Genomic DNA, 15,951 nt, shown 5'->3' with positions numbered 1-15,951 from the left:
AGCTTCTGGGTCAAGTCCTGAATACTTTCTCATCTGGTCCCTGAGTCTCTGAAAATGTAGTTGGGGTCTCTTCCTTTTTCCTGTTGGACTTCAAACACCTTAGAAATATTTTGAGATCTTGGGGCCAATTCCCTAATTCCCTTTATATAATTAGCCCTCGAAGATCCCGCATTTTAATTCTATCCCCTAGATTATTATTATCCATCTAGGATCTACATTTGGGAACTTTTGTTCCGCTGACCAGACACCCTGGCCCGGTGGGTGTTTTTGTTCCCAAACAGACACAGCAGCTCTCCTGATCACCCCCCTCACCACAAGGGAATGGGATATTCATGATGGACATCAGTTTAACCCAAGTATATATATTAGGTCCTAGGAATTGACCTAGTTGGTCCACTAGGCCAAGGGGATCTTCTAGCAATGCTTAAAATTTCTCACCTCAGTACCCATGAGGGGAGTATTAACAAATTTCCCCTTGTCCTAGTGGGACCTCTCTCAATGGAAACATCTTGGGATTCCTGGTGGACTCCTCAGAAGGCAAGGGAAAGTCTAAGTCCTTCTTACATTGTTAAGTTCAGGGAGAGGAAATCTTGGGGCAAAATACCTCTAAAAACTGAAATCAGTCAAAGGGAGAAATAAAATTTAAAATCTATTTATTGCTCACAAGCTGTGGTCTGGGGCCGTTTCTCTCTTTCAGGCTCCAACATCAGCCAAAACCATCCCTCCCCCTTCACTTCTCAGGTACAGATAAGCCCCCTCCATTGCCCAGGTAATTACTCATTCACATGGAGATGAACTTCTCTTCACCAGAGGAAAGACGCAAATGCACTAAAGCCATACTTCTTTCCACCTCTGAACGCCTGTTGATATGAGATACGAGTGGGGTGGAAAGAGAAAAAGGCCAGGAAAGTCCACTAAAAAGACCCAGAGTTAATTAATTAAAGCTCAAAAAGGAGAGGAGCAACTTGGTCTGGAATGTCTGAATATTCTTCAGATAAAGGAGAGGGTACCTCAGCATAGCCTGTCTTTATTATGTTAATCATACAGGCCCAGCCTCTTCTTTCCTTTTTTTTTTTTTAACTTTATCTATATGAAATTTTTTTTTCTGACTCCAAATAGTCTGCAATCCAGGAAATCAATTAGCATGCAGCTGCAGCCGTAAACAACATAGCAAAAGGCAGGAAGGATTTCATCCTAAAGATTGCATTTTAATACCCAGGAGGTCAAGAAGCAAGACTCTCAATTTACTCATTAGCAAATAGACAATAACTCTGCCCCCCTTGGAAGAAGGGCAGCCAGTCCTGATACGCTTCCAAACCAGGAAGCTGCCATCCTGGGAAGGGACTAAAAGCAGTAAATTTCTTGTGTTAAGATAATTTTGCAGAATTACCCAGAAGATTGATAAGAAATATAATGTCTCATCAAAGATACTTGAGACCACTTAACAAGTCTACAGCCCCAGGCCCAGGCCCCACTCCTAAAGAATCCTTAAAAAGGGAACCCCCAACCCCTGGGGCGCTCTTCTCTCTGAGGCTACTAGCACTCTCAAAGTGCACAACCTTTTAACTTAAACTTTCTCTCTCCAACCTCCCAGGGTGCGCCTCCCTCCTGAGGCCGCCAGCACTCTCTCTCCCCCAGTAACTCCAAACAAAACTCTCACTCCGCCTCACTGCCCTGTCCCCGCCTCTCAACTCTCCACTGCGGCTGCGGTGGGGAAAGGGACCGAGGAAAACACACAACGCTCTCCCAACACCAGGGCTTGTCCTGGGCAGTCTCTTGTAGTTCCTCCTCCTTAGCTTTCTCTTCCCCTGTGTTGAGGGGAAATAGGGGAAGCGCCCTTGGTAACCAACAGATTCCTCAGGTGAACTGGAGGCTTTATTACCAACAAAAAATAACTCAAACCTGGCAAAGCCAGTTTTCATCTGATCTAACTTTAATCTAGACAAAACAGCAAAATTTGATCATCTTCTGTTTGTCCTTAACTCGGTACAGGAGGTGTCCCCCAGTACCGTAACCTTCACCCCAGCAGGCTATCTGGGGGGAATTCCAAGGGAGCTCATCTGGTTCTCTTTCTCTGCTTCCCTACGCCTAGAATTTGTATTTCCCATCCTTCAAGATGTCCCTGTGTCTGAGATCCCTGTGTACTCAAACCCCCACAATGGAAGTTCCTTGTACATACCCCAAGATTACACCTCTCAGCCACACACACACACACACTCGACCTCTGAAAAATGCCCAACCACCAAGGCAGTACTTATAGCTCAATTTTCCCACCTTGGCGCGTGCACGAGGTTGCCTGGTTGCCGCGGTGCCTGAGTTTCCTCCCCTGCGTCGGTCATGCTGTCTCTGCACAACAGTCTCGGGTCTCCCCTCGGCTTCTGTGCGAAGGTGAGACACCCAGATACAGCGGGCCACCCAAAGCCGGTCGGGACGCGTCTTCCCACTCTGCTTGGGCCCCCACCTCGCACAGTCAAGAGGATCCCAGACGAGCCCCCAAATTGTGAGAAACACACTCACTGGTCTAAATTCAGTAAGTGGACACAGAGACAAAGAGAACAGCGGAGCGAGGTTTTAATGACGGCCCTGCAAGATCGAGTGTCTGGTGGGCAGGCACACCTGGGGAGTTTGGTGCCAATAATTTATCTCCTAGTGTGCGAGTCCCTCCCCTGGTTACTCATTGGCTGAGTACTACAGGGTTCATAGTCTTCCCCGGAGGTTGCCTAAGCCCGTTATATCTTTCTTTTATATTTGTCTGATTCTTATTGGTAGGTTTAAAAAACTCAAATAGGTATAGCCAGGCCCTTATCAATTAATTCCCCCATCCCCACTCTCAGCCCCAGCAGCTTCCACCACGTGGCCTTTTGTTAATACCTTACTGTTAAAATGTTTAAACATCCTAGTGGGAATAAATCACATTTGGGTTTTATACTCTTTCCTAACAATGAGAGCTATGCATAACCACAGTTTATCCTGAATAGCAGGCCACAGTTGGCCTCAATGCCAGTAAATGTTAATAGTCATGGCAGTCTACACTATGGTATGTGAAAAAATACTGAGAATTTCTTCCACTTGCTAGCTATTTCCACAGGAATCTATGGCACATGTGAATGTCACGGATCTCACAACGGAGAAAAGGCTGGGAGCCATTGCTTTGGGTAAGTCTTGGTGAATATTCCTGAAATTTGTTTTCTGCTATATTTGGTCTAAAGCAGATATAATTTCTCCCTTGGCAGTAATTCCATGGAATAAGTTTCCATACTCAGTCACTTAATAATTCACATCTAAAATATCAAGTTGATAACTTGATAATTTTTCTCTCTCCTCTGTTGAAACCACTTTTTACAATAATTTAAATTATTTCACCAGTAGTACAATCCCATTCACCCCCTAGAAACTAAGTGACCCAATGCTCTCTATAAACAATGAAACATTTACCTCCACTTCAAGGAGCAAACAGGAAAAGAGACAGTATTTCTGTTCAAATATACAATTGAATGACTTCAACAAATACTATCCCATATGCACATTTATGACTGTTACATTATCAAATTGAAACCATGGAAGAATTGTGAAAATATACTGAAGTAGGTAATACATTTCTCATGAAGTATGACACTCTTATGCAGAAGTTCTAAGAATTCTATGAGTTTATCTTTTTAAAAAACAACAATGCTTTTCCTTAAACCAACAATAAATTCTCAAAGGCATCTAACTGTTGTGCAAGATCCCCTAGCAAGCTCCTGTAAGTGGCAAATGTAATTTGGCCATATATTTAAAATGCTGTCTCCATTTGTTCACAGCAACACACTTCCAGCCCACAGTCGGAGAAAATGGCTAATTTAAGATGAAATATATGACCATGTAACTCATGTGCATTTCTCTAAAGAGCCCCAAACTGCTTTCAAACAATGAGCCTATGTGTGAAAAAAACATTTAGGCAATTTTAAACTGTCCTAAAGCAAAAACAAAAAAAGGACTCTAGCTGCATTTAGGTACTCTATAGATGGTGTTAAAAGTCAGTTAAAAGCCTATTCTTCTACTTAACACCATCTTTAATGATGACCTCAACTCCTGCTTGAGTTGGGCCTTATTCAGCTCTGCCTGTCTCCATCCTCCCCTCCAGTTTTCTTTATCTGATTACTCCCTTATCTCCTTTCCTCCAGTCTAAGATGAAGAGGCATCCAACCTCTCATATTTGTTTCCAGATAGGAGGTTAATATACAAAAGTCAGTGGCTTTTCTATATGCCAGCCATGAGCAAGGGGAATTTGAAATTAAAAATATATTTCCATTTCCATTAGCACCCCAAAAATGAAAATATTTAGGTATAAATCTAATAAAATATGCATAAGATCTATCTGAGGAAACTATAAAATTCTGAAGATAATCAAAGAACTAAATAAATGGAGAGAGATTTCCTGTTCATAGACAGAAAGGTTAACTACTGTCAAGATGTCAGTTCTTCCCAACTTCATCTATAGAATCAAAGCAACCTCAATCAAAATCTCAGCAAGTTTTTGTGGATATCAACAAACTGAGTCTAAAGTTTAGGTGGAGAGGCAGAAGACTCAGCACAGCCAACACAATATGGGAGAACAAAGCTGGAGGGTCCACACTGCCCAACCTTTAGACTTGCTACAAAGCTGTAGAAATCAAGACAGCGTGGAACAGACAAACAGATCGACGGAACAGAACTGAGAGCCCAGACATTGGACCACATAAAGAGAGTTAACCCATCTTTGACACAGGATGATGAATAAGCTGTGGTCCATCCAGTGGACTATTATTCAGCGCTAAAAAGAAATGTGCTATTAAGCAATGAAAATACATGAAGGAAAATTAAATACATATCAATAAGTGAAAGAAGCCAGTCTAAAGGCTACATAGTGTCTGTCTGATTCCAATTAGGTGACATTCTAGGAAAAACAAGCCTCTGGAGACAGTAAGATCAGTGTGTGCCAGGGGTTGGGGGAGGGAGAGGGGAAAGCAGGCAGAGCTCAGATTCTTAGAGTAAGCTCTCTCCTGCAGTTTCATTTCATTTACTAGAAGTATTGGTGCATTTTAAACAGCAAAGAGCAGCATTCAACCTGCTCTGGGATGGCAGCCATACTGGCTTTTACCTCCCAGATCAGTATAATTTAATACTAAAGAGCATAATTGTTTAGCGCCTCTTCATCTGAAAGTAAATGCCTTGGGAACTTTTACTCACTTTACTTCTGAAACATTTCAAGTCTACAAACCAGAATAGAAAAAAATATAGATTCAAATACCCCTACATGTTAGACATGTTAACGTTTTTTTTTTTTTGAGAGGGCATCTCTCATATTTATTGATCAAATGGTTGTTAACAACAATAGAATTCTGTATAGGGGAGTCAATGCTCAATGCACAATCATTAATCCACCCCAAGCCTAATTCTTGTCAGTCTCCAATCTTCTGAAGCATAACGAACAAGTTCTTACATGGTGAATAAATTCTTACATAGTGAATAAGTTCTTACATGGTGAACAGTACAAGGGCAGTCATCACAGAAACTTTCAGTTTTGATCACACATTATGAACTATAAACAATCAGGTCAAATATGAATATTCATTTGATTTTTATACTTGATTTATATGTGGATCCCACATTTCTCCCTTTATTATTATTATTATTTTTTTTAATAAAATGCTGAAGTGGTAGGTAGATGCAAGATAAAGGTAGAAAACTTAGTTTAGTGTTGTAAGAGAGCAAATGTAGATAGTCAGGTGTGTGCCTGTAGACTATGTGTTAATCCAAGCTAGATAAGGGCAATAAAACATCCACGGATGCAGAAGATTTCTCTCAAAACAGGGGGGGTGAGGTTCTAAGCCTCACCTCTGTTGATCCCCAATTTCTCACCTGATGGCCCCCCTGGGACTGTGCCTATCTTAGGTTGTTCCTCCCTTGAGGAACCTTACCCGTCTCTGGCTAACCAGTCATCTTCCGGGGCCATACAGGGAAAGACACATGTTAACTTTTTATCATGTTTGCTTCATCTGCATCTGTCCATTTACCGACTGTGCCGTTTCCCATCTGCCCTTCTTTCCACAGAGGCAGACCACCCCTATAAAGCCTATGCTTTACATTTCCATGAATGAGAAGACGGTGAAAGAGGAGGAGGAACAGGTGGGAAAACAGGAGGTGGAGCAAAAGGTGAAGGGCCAGGGCGTGGTAGCATTTTCCATATTTTGTACAATGAGCATATATTACTTTTGTAATCAGAAAAAGTCATTTTTAAAACAAGTTACAGTATTATCTTCTTATTTTAAGGAGTGCAGATGGAAAATATTCCCGCAAATCTTGTTTTTTGTCACATTTTGGGAAGTAGATGCAGGCAGGCCTGTGGAAGCTGCCTAGAAGGACGCGTGCAGAGCTGAGACGGCTCCCTCCTGCCTGCCAGGGGTCCACCCCTCCGGCCGGTGCTGGCTCAGGCAGGCATGTCCTCTCCTCTCAGAACAGCCAGGCGAATGAATTCCTGGTCTCACTGCTCTTAGGAGGCACACTGTTACATCAACACTGCGTTGCTAAAATGCACCACGGGGCTCGCTTTCTTCAAGAAAGTAGGCATTGGCAAACCTAGTGAGAGCAGTTTTTAAAAACTGGCGGGCAGGTTACCTCTAACAATGGTCTAAACGGGGCAAACGGACAGTCACAGGCAACAAAACGGACCTTGATCCAAACTTCAGGCCTTATCAAAAACAAGTAGACCATAAATCTAAATATAAAATATGTAAAACGATAAAACTTGTAGATAAGAACATGGGAAACAACTTCAGGTAGGTGAAGAGTTCTTACACATGACGCCAAATACAAGATCCTTAAGACTAAAACGTTAATAAATTGGACCGCATCAAAATTAAAAACTTTTGCTCTGAGCAAAGCCCTGTTACGAGGATGAAAAGACAAGCCACGGACTGGACTGGGAGAAACACTCGCAAATCATAAACCTGACAAGACTTGTACCCAAAATGTATGAAGTCCCTGCACTCTCCGCGAATAAACAATCCGATCACAAAACCGGCCAAAGCCTTGACAGGCATTTCACCTGCAGCAGATGGAAGCGCGCATGACGTCTCCGCAGGGCCGGCGGGCGGTACCGCGGCTGCGGCCGCGCGAGCCTGTAGTGAGTCGAACCGTTTCGGGACAGACAGGTGTCTACAACACGTGCGGAGCGGGCGCTGAGGGTGGGGTCCGGGGAAACGGGGCCAGGGCGCAAGCCCGTGAACGGCGGTCCCGCCGGAAACCGCGCCTGGTCCCCCGCAGGGCGGGGCGCGCTCGGGCCCGGGGGCGCGCACGACGCGGGTGCGGATCTTTGGAACCAGCGGGCCTTGGTTTTCTCACCCGGAAACCGGGAAAGCGTAGCATCCGTTTTGAGGGATCATTCGAGAGTTAAATGGAAGACGTCGCACATGTGACGTTAGAAATGACGATCCATTTTTTTAACTTGCTAAGTGTTATTTTTATTGTAATTCATGTAGATTTTGCCTAGAAGCAGCAATTCTCGAAGTGTCTTATTTTCTCTGCTCCTCCCCATTTTCACTACATCTCGATCCCTGTCCCACCTGACTTCACTTTTTTAATGGTTTTTAATTTTGTATTCTAAAATCATTTCTTTGGTCCCTCAAGGAGTCGCTCTTACCGACAAAGCACACCTTTTTCCCAAACCGCGGACCCTTAGGAACCGTTAAGCAAGACTTAAGTTGTTAGATTGATTCAAACTCTTCATCAAGAAAATTTTCACATTTTTCCTCCAGTAATGACTAGGGAACATGCAGAAGTGTGGTGCGTATTCACATTTTGACAGTCGTTTTTATCAGAACACTGAGAGCACATATGCTTAAACATTTATCACTGGACTATACTAAAATTGGTAGTAGACAGAAGAAATGAGAAGGACTCATTATCTCAGTTCCTGAAGTGCAGAATGATGTGGGTCTGACCTTTAATTAGTATAAACGGGAAGTCTGACACATATGCCTTATACTGTAAAACTCCTGCTGAGTGCCTCTTAAATCAACATTAAAGCCCAAGTACACAAGATGCTTGGGTCACACATATTTAAGCCTTTTGACCTTTGACCTGGGGAGGCCATTGCTACCTTCTCCAGGAAGCCTCTCCTCACCAGCCCCTGGTCCTTGTTGAGCAGGTGTCACCTTCTCACTCACCACGCCTGCATTCCCACCTTGCCTTACCACCATTCATCTACCTCTTAGAAGAATGTGTCTATAGCCCCAGGGCCAGGAGCAGTGTGTATATGTAACAGCCCACAAATGTGTCCTGAATGAGGTAATGAATGGACTGCATCCCCGCAGGTATGGAGGTTGCTGTAGTTCTTCACAGGAGAGGCGAGCCCCTTGTGTATTCTCATCCCAGATATATTTGTAATGTGATCAGGTCTCCTACCAAGTTGTGTTTCTCTCTAGATCTTGTCTCCTATGCTTCTTATTCCCCAGTCCTAGAAGAAAGCCCTCTAAGATCTGATTCCAGAGTTTGGTCCACCAAACCTTCACGAACTCTGCCCACTGCCTGGCCTTGCTGTGTCTCCCCTGTGACTGACGGAGCTCCTCCCCACCTGAATCCAGCCCACCCATTTCCCAGGGCTGAGCCCTGCTCTCATTCACCCCTACCTTGCTTCAAGCAAGATCCTCGGAACAGCTCTGGATCTGAGCTCTCTCTCTATTTCATCTTTCTACTTTGAAAGCTGAGTTTCAGCTCCATGTTCTTTCCAAGCAAATGTTCCTACATTCGGAACCTGTTGTGATCCCACTTAGAGATGGCATTTCCTTTGAGTACAGGATCACTTTCTCTGTTCCCAGGGTAATTGCTAGACTGCCTTCCTATAATATGGGCTGGGGTCCCTCACTCCAACAGTGTAGCAAGGGGGACCAAATGGCCTGGCCGCCTGCTCAGGCCAAATCCTTGCACTTCACGGTGGAGGTCGACCAGGGCATCCATTTAGTCCAGTGTGTACCAGCTTGTGGAAAATGCACATTAATGATGTGTGAAACTGAAGAATACTGGAGACCACCCATCTCCACCCTCTACACACATCAGCTGATCTGAAGATCTAAAGAGGTCCTAGGGTTTGATTCCAAGTGAATATTAGAATACGGTGGACGGTTTTTCACTCAGATCAATTTACTCTAATTCAAATAACAGACTCATCAATGTAATAGTTTGGCGCTCTGCTGAGGGCTGACTGGCCCATTTACACCTGACAATCAGAGCATAAACACAAATTATGGTCTGGGTTTTGGTTTTGCCTTTAAAAAAATTCCGTACCCACAGAGGTCACTGAAAGAAATGCCAGCCTTCCCTCAGGTTCAGGCTGTGGCTTGTTCACTGCCCTTTAGAAGGCATATTAAGCGTGGCTCCTTTGCTCTCTCTGCTTTCTGAGCTGTTCTGTGGGGGCGACGGGGTGAGCCTGAGGCCTTGGGTCCTGCTCTGGAGCGGGCTGGGGGCTGTGCTGACGAAGCGGAGAAGTGTCTGCAGGTTTGCTGTGCCCATCCACCTACCACCGTGACCTGGCAGCCGGGGGTCCTCCCCCCGCGGTTTTCCCGACCTGAGAAAGCATGTGCTCACGTGCAGCGGCCCAGCTGGGCCGCGACTGCTGGCCAGCCTCCGGGAGCCCACGGGTCTCACAGACTCCACCCACCTCCCGGGGCTGGTCTGCGCCCCAGTAGAGTCGGCGCTGCTCCGTGTTTGGGCGGACCTCCTGCCCACCCACAGCCCCTTGGAGATGCTGCATGAGGGTATCTTCTTGCCAAATGGGAGGCACTGCCTGCCTAAGAGGACTACGCTTGGGTCGTAGCAGGCTTCTAGAAGCTTCCAGCAGCCTTCCTGTCTTGGAGCACCCCTTGGAAGCTTCTGAGGAGTTTCTATTCACTTTTCTAGCCACTCTCAAGCAGCCAATGAAGTTGTGTTCAGCAGCCACTTTGTTGGTGGAGTCGCTAATCCCTCCTTTGACGTCAGATCGCCCTTCTTCCCTGCAAGGTCCGCGCCGTCCGCATCATATTGTAACTAACGAGATACCGTGTTCTCTCCCCGCAGCGCACAAGCAGCCTGCAGGCAGCCGCTATGGGAGCTGCAGGCAGCGGCTGCGGGAGCCGCAGGCCCGTGGTGTTCGGCAGACCGGGGCACACAGTGCGTGCCTGACCACAGAGTGGATTTCAGTGAACGGGAGGCAGAATGCTCTACTGTGAGAGCAAATTGCCACGTGATTTTGGAAACCAAAACTGCCTTTACTTCTACGCACACAGTTATTTCTATTGTTGCTATTTCATCAGAATACCCTACCACGATTAATTATGTTTTCTTACTATATCTTCAAATGTATATGTAAATAGGAAGTGGCTCAGACAAAATTTTGTTTAAAGAAGGTTTATTGATGACTGATTCTCTTCATATTAGACTTTGGTGTTTGAGAAGTTTCGGAGAACCAGAGGTGTCAAAGCGGCCATCGTTCTGACAGGAGAGCAGCTAGTTCATGCATCAGCGGTGATGATTTCCTTGAATCTCTATCAGATGTGTTCCTTTAAAAAATACAATTTAGTCATGCTAAATATTGAAATAAAATGTTTCTATTTCCACTGCTACTGTCTCATGGCACCAGGAGAGTCCCAACCCTCAATGTTAGCTCTTTTATTTATTTTAAAATAGGTATACTGAGCTCACAGTGCTAATTCCTCTCCAAACAAATCCCTTATCTACACATGACTCATATTCTCTCCTTCCTCTAGTGGCCCAAGAAACCTGCTTATTCCATTCCTCCACATTTACATCTGGGAGTCTTATTAGCAGAGTAAAAATAATTAATTTAGTTGTAATAGCTCAACTTAGCAAATGTGTCTTCTCCCACAAATTCACACTTACTATCCAGCTCTCTGAAAATGCCTCGTGGTTCTTTAAAAGGTTTTAGCAATTTGGAAATTTTAACTTGTTAAAAAAATCTTTTAAAATTCTCATTTTATTTAAATACCTAATGTCAAGTAAGAGCAAACCCCTTAAGAAGTGGGACACAAGGGTGTAAGAGTGCCCCTCTCACACTTCCTTGACCTGTCTCTGTGCTACGCGGCCAGACTTCAACTCCCTGCACCTGGGGGGGTTTGTGGCCACTTTGCTGCAGGTCAAAAATGCAGCAGAAGCCATCTGCCAGCCTGAGAAGAGTTAGTAAACTTTGCAGAAGGTCAGAAGTGCCAGGGAACTAGCATTCTGCAGCAGAAGCGCTACACCGAAGGGAGAGGAGTTAGTAAATAAATATCCCAGTTCCCTTACTCGGGTGGGGGCAGAAAACACTGAAGCGCGTGCTCTGCACAGGCTCTCAGCAATGCCCTGCCGGGATAAGGTTCGCTCTGCCTCCCAAGATTTCTGCGCTCCAGTCTTTCTCTCAGGTGTACTTCTGTGGGAGCATGAGAGCCCGCTGCCGCTGGGGAATGGAGCCCTAACAGCCCAGGTGTCTGTGGAAGCCCACTTCCCAAGACTCTCACCTACAGTGGCCTGGGTGGCAGGTGGGAGGGTGGACTGTATTTGCAGCACCGCCCCCACCGCGGAGAGCTGGGGGCGATGGTGACTAACAGCCATCAGCGTCTTGTTTAAGTGTGACTGAAGCTCCCAAGGAAGAGATGGGTGGGCAGACTCACGTTCCAGCCAACGTGGCCCCTGCATCCTTGGCCTGAGCTCCTCCTCGGACCTCCGAGGCCACTCTGCCCTTCTGTGCAGTAGGCTGAGAGTCAGGAGCACGGAGGATCTCCAGGAACAGCATTCAGCCAAACTATCTGCGGGAACTGGTGTTAAGTGCCCGGCTCCCTGCCTCTGGGAGGGGTGACTGATTCACACCCTCGCTGGCTCCCAGAGTTTCCTCGTGGGCATGCAGCCCCAGGGGCCCAGTGACAGCCAGCTTGGTTCCACTTCTTACTGGTGGTGTCCTCTCATCTCACTTCCTGGTATGTGCTTTACAACCTACTTAAACTCCAGTTCTCGTCTCCAGGCCTGCTTCGGGGGACACAGAAACTAAACCAAATGATTTTATCCATGTCAACTTGACTTCAGTGTTGCAGATAGAGAACCAGACAAAGCCATGAGGAATATGCTGAATCCAATCAGATATCATTTAAATATTTACAAGCATTTGGGCTTTTTCAAGTAAGAAAAACATGAAACAAATCCAGCAGAGAATCAAGGAATAAAGAGAATATGTGCATCCTATCAACTGGTAAAGCAATTATGAGGAGGAAAAACTGGATTTTATATAAATGGAATCTTGGAACTTGAGCGGGCTTCCAGCTGGCTCTTGCAAGTGCCCGACCTTTGGCCACACACACAGCTACGCTGACGACATTCTCTGCACCTCTGCCGCCCACAGCCGAAGGTAAGCAAGGAACCTTGTATCTCTGTTATCCTCATTAACTCAACTTTCACAATCATATGAGGTAAAAGATCAATTTCTTTTTTTTATTAAAGTATTTTTTACTAATTGTATTGATATACAATCTTATGAAGGTCTCATATGAACAACATTGTGGCTTCAACATTCACCCATATTATCAAGTCCCCCCACCACCCCACTGCAGTCACTGTCCATCAGTGTAGTAAGATGCTTGTTTTCTCTGAGCTACACTGTCTTCCCCGAGCCCCACACACACCACGTGTGCCAATCGTAAAGCCCCTCAATCCCCTTCTCCCTCCCTCCCCACCCCTCCCCTTTGGTAACCACTACTCTCTTCTTGGAGTCTGTGAGTCTGCTGCTCTTTTCTTCCTTCAGTATTGCTTCATTGTTATACTCCACAAATGAGGGAAATCATTTGGTACTTGTCTCTCTCCGCCTGGCTAATTTCACTGAGCATAATGTCCTCCAGATCCATCCATGTTGTTGCAAATGGTAGGATCTATTTCTTTCTTATGGCTGAATGGTATTCCATTGTGTATATGTACCACTTCTTCTTTATCCATCCATCTATTTATGGACACTTAGGTTGCTTCCATTTCTTGACTATTGTAAATAGTGCTGCAATAAACATAGGGGTCTTTTGAATATGTCTTTTTGAATCTGAGAAGTTGTTTTCATTGGGTAAATTCCTAGGAGTGGAATTCCTGGGTCAAATGATGTTTCTATTTTTAGTTTTTTGAGGAACTTTCATATTGCTTTCCACAATGGTTGAACTCGTTTACATTCCCACCAGCCGTGTAGGAGGGTTCCCCTTTCTCCACATCCTCGCCAGCATTTGTTGTTGTTTGTCTTTGGATGGTGGCCATCCTGACTGGTGTGAGGTGATACCTCATGTGGTTTTACATTGCATTTCCCTGATGATTGGCAATGTGAAGCATAAAAGATCAATTTCTTAAATAAAACTGCCTGATGTTTGGGATTTGGGGTGTATATGGGAATTTTTTGGTCTGTTTTCTTGTTTTACTTTAATGACTTACCTAAAAGATGTTTTAATTTTATTAGATGGGATTTTCCAATGAATTTCCTAGAAGGTCATGGGTATTGCCCAGGGTAACTAAAATAAGGCACTATAGTGCCCTATTTTTCTAGGTAGTTCTGGATAGTAATAATTGTATTTACTTTATATAAATGGGCTTTTCAAATGAAATAACTAAATGCTTAAACTTAAAAAATGTTGGTTACACTTCACTGCCATAGATCAGTGAGAAGGCGAGGCTGAAAGGCCCACACACCCCAGCTGACCCCCTGCCGCTCTGACAGCCCTTGGAAGCAGCAGCCCGGGGAGTCCTCACGTGCCCCAGTCAGACCCAAGCCCACATCCCGCCGCTGCCGGCCTCGCCTGGAGATCCATCACTTAGACTTAGGAGTTTCTCCCTCATGCTTTCAAGTTTCCAAGCCACACCCTACCCCTTAGGTCTCAGCAGACAGGCCCACCCACCCAAGGAAACAGAGGCCAATCCCGCTCTTCCTCACGGCCATCCAACTGACCTGTCCTGAGCACCAAATGGGTTCCAGGCAGTGTGCTGAAACGAACACCCCTGAAAGACAAGTCCCTGCCTTCCAGAAATGCATGACCTGGTGATGACGTGGGAAAAAATAATTAAAACAAAACATAGTAAGCGCAGTTGAATGAGATGGGACCGTAATTCACAACACAAGCAGAGCCTTCATAATAGCAAGTGAAACCAAAAGATGTAGTTACCTGGGGCTTTTCCCTGAATTCATTCTAACTACTTCCTATAATCTAATCATTAGAATAAATTGTCCATTGTCTTTAACTTCTGCCTGATCCAGCTTTGAAGAATGCAAATGTAATGTACATTCCAAACCACTTTAAAATTCAAATTAATCTAATAAATTATAATAGTGTTTAAGACCTGAGTTCCTGGGATAGTTCATTGTTGAACTATTTATGGTGCAGTATGACTTAGCACAAAATAAATAGGCCTCAGTGCAGCAATGACCAATTTTAATGACTGGAATACATATGTGAACAGAAGGATGGTCATGAATCAATGACCATAATCTCCTCTCAGACTGTGTTCTGTCTTTCCTAATGACCCAGATCGTGACTTCACACAGTAGAACTTCATTCCTCAGCTCTGTCTAGTCTGCCGCAGGACCCCCTCTACCACCCACTCTGTGATGGCAGGCAGTGTCCTGACAGCTAAAAGGGTGCTGATAACCTCCTGACTCAGAAATACTATGGGAATCAAATCACATAATCTAAAAATGTTTCGGAAGTTTTAAAAATAATATATATGGGAAATATATGATGTTATTATTATTATTAATGTAATATGTAATACCTGTGCAAGAGCCTGAAATAGCATGATTGGGAGAATTCATTTTGAAGCCATTTGAAGCTAAAGGTAACACAGAAGCATAGAGTCCAGGTAACAGAAAATAGACACTGGATACTCATCTACTGTTGGCCATTTTAGGCAGAGATACAGAGTCTTTGAAAGGAAAATATTTGCTCCAATTTCAACATGGAAAAGTAAGTGTTATACATCAGTCTAGTTTTTATCAGTCTTAAATAGTACAGCAAAGCCAAATCCTAGATTATAGATTTCTTCTTGGGCCATTCTAGAATTAGGAGCATCCATGTCACCACATGGACTCCAGAGCATTTGCCATATCCTTCCAAGTGTCCTGGGCACCTGTGTTCCATTTGTCTTAAAAATAACTTCTACCAAGCCTACAGCATGACATTTTTTCATTAAGTCTAAAATATTATTCAATATGAGATAGAACATTACTTTTATATACACTACAAAAGAAACACCTCTGACATGCCTTGACTCACCCCAGTTTTAGAGATATTAAATGCAGAAACAGTTTGTCTTAGAATCAGTGAATATAGTAATTGTTTTCTTGTTAAAAAAGGGATCCATATATGTTAAAAACCTAGAAAAGACTGTATTCCCAAAAACATGGTTGCAAGTAACAGAAAAGCTAGATTAAGTAACAAGAGTTTGCATAACTGAAAATCCAGAAGGACAGAGGGCAGAGTTGGTTTAATTCAGGATCCGAAGGCTACCTCTAGAGCAGTTTCTCTGTGTTCTGCCTTCCATGGTGCCAGCCTTCCTGAGACAACGTCAATTCCAGGTTTCCCATCTGTACCCCCATCTACACAGCAGGTAGGCTTTCTGTCATTGCACTCCCAGCAAGAATTCCCAAGTTCACCTGTACTGCTAAGATCATGTGGGTCGTCTCCCCTCACCTAGCTGTGAGCTGCTGGGCAAATGGAAATGGTCGTGAAAGAGGCTGGGCTGCGTGGGGAAGGGGTGATCCCCACCCCACAAGTCTGCCATCACCAGGGAAGGTGTAGAGATGAGGGCACCACTTCAAAGCCATGTTGGTTGATTTTATGTGTCAGTGTTTCTCGGCTAGATGCCCACTTGTTTGGCCAAATAGTAGTCTAGATGTTGCCCTCAGGGTATTTTTTAAAGGTGATTGAAGTAGATTACGTCCATGATGCG

This window comes from Manis pentadactyla, chromosome 6, assembly GCF_030020395.1.
Source record: "Manis pentadactyla isolate mManPen7 chromosome 6, mManPen7.hap1, whole genome shotgun sequence".
Taxonomy (NCBI): domain Eukaryota; kingdom Metazoa; phylum Chordata; class Mammalia; order Pholidota; family Manidae; genus Manis; species Manis pentadactyla.
The sequence above is the reverse complement of the archived record's forward strand: the minus strand, read 5'-3'. Positions refer to the sequence as shown.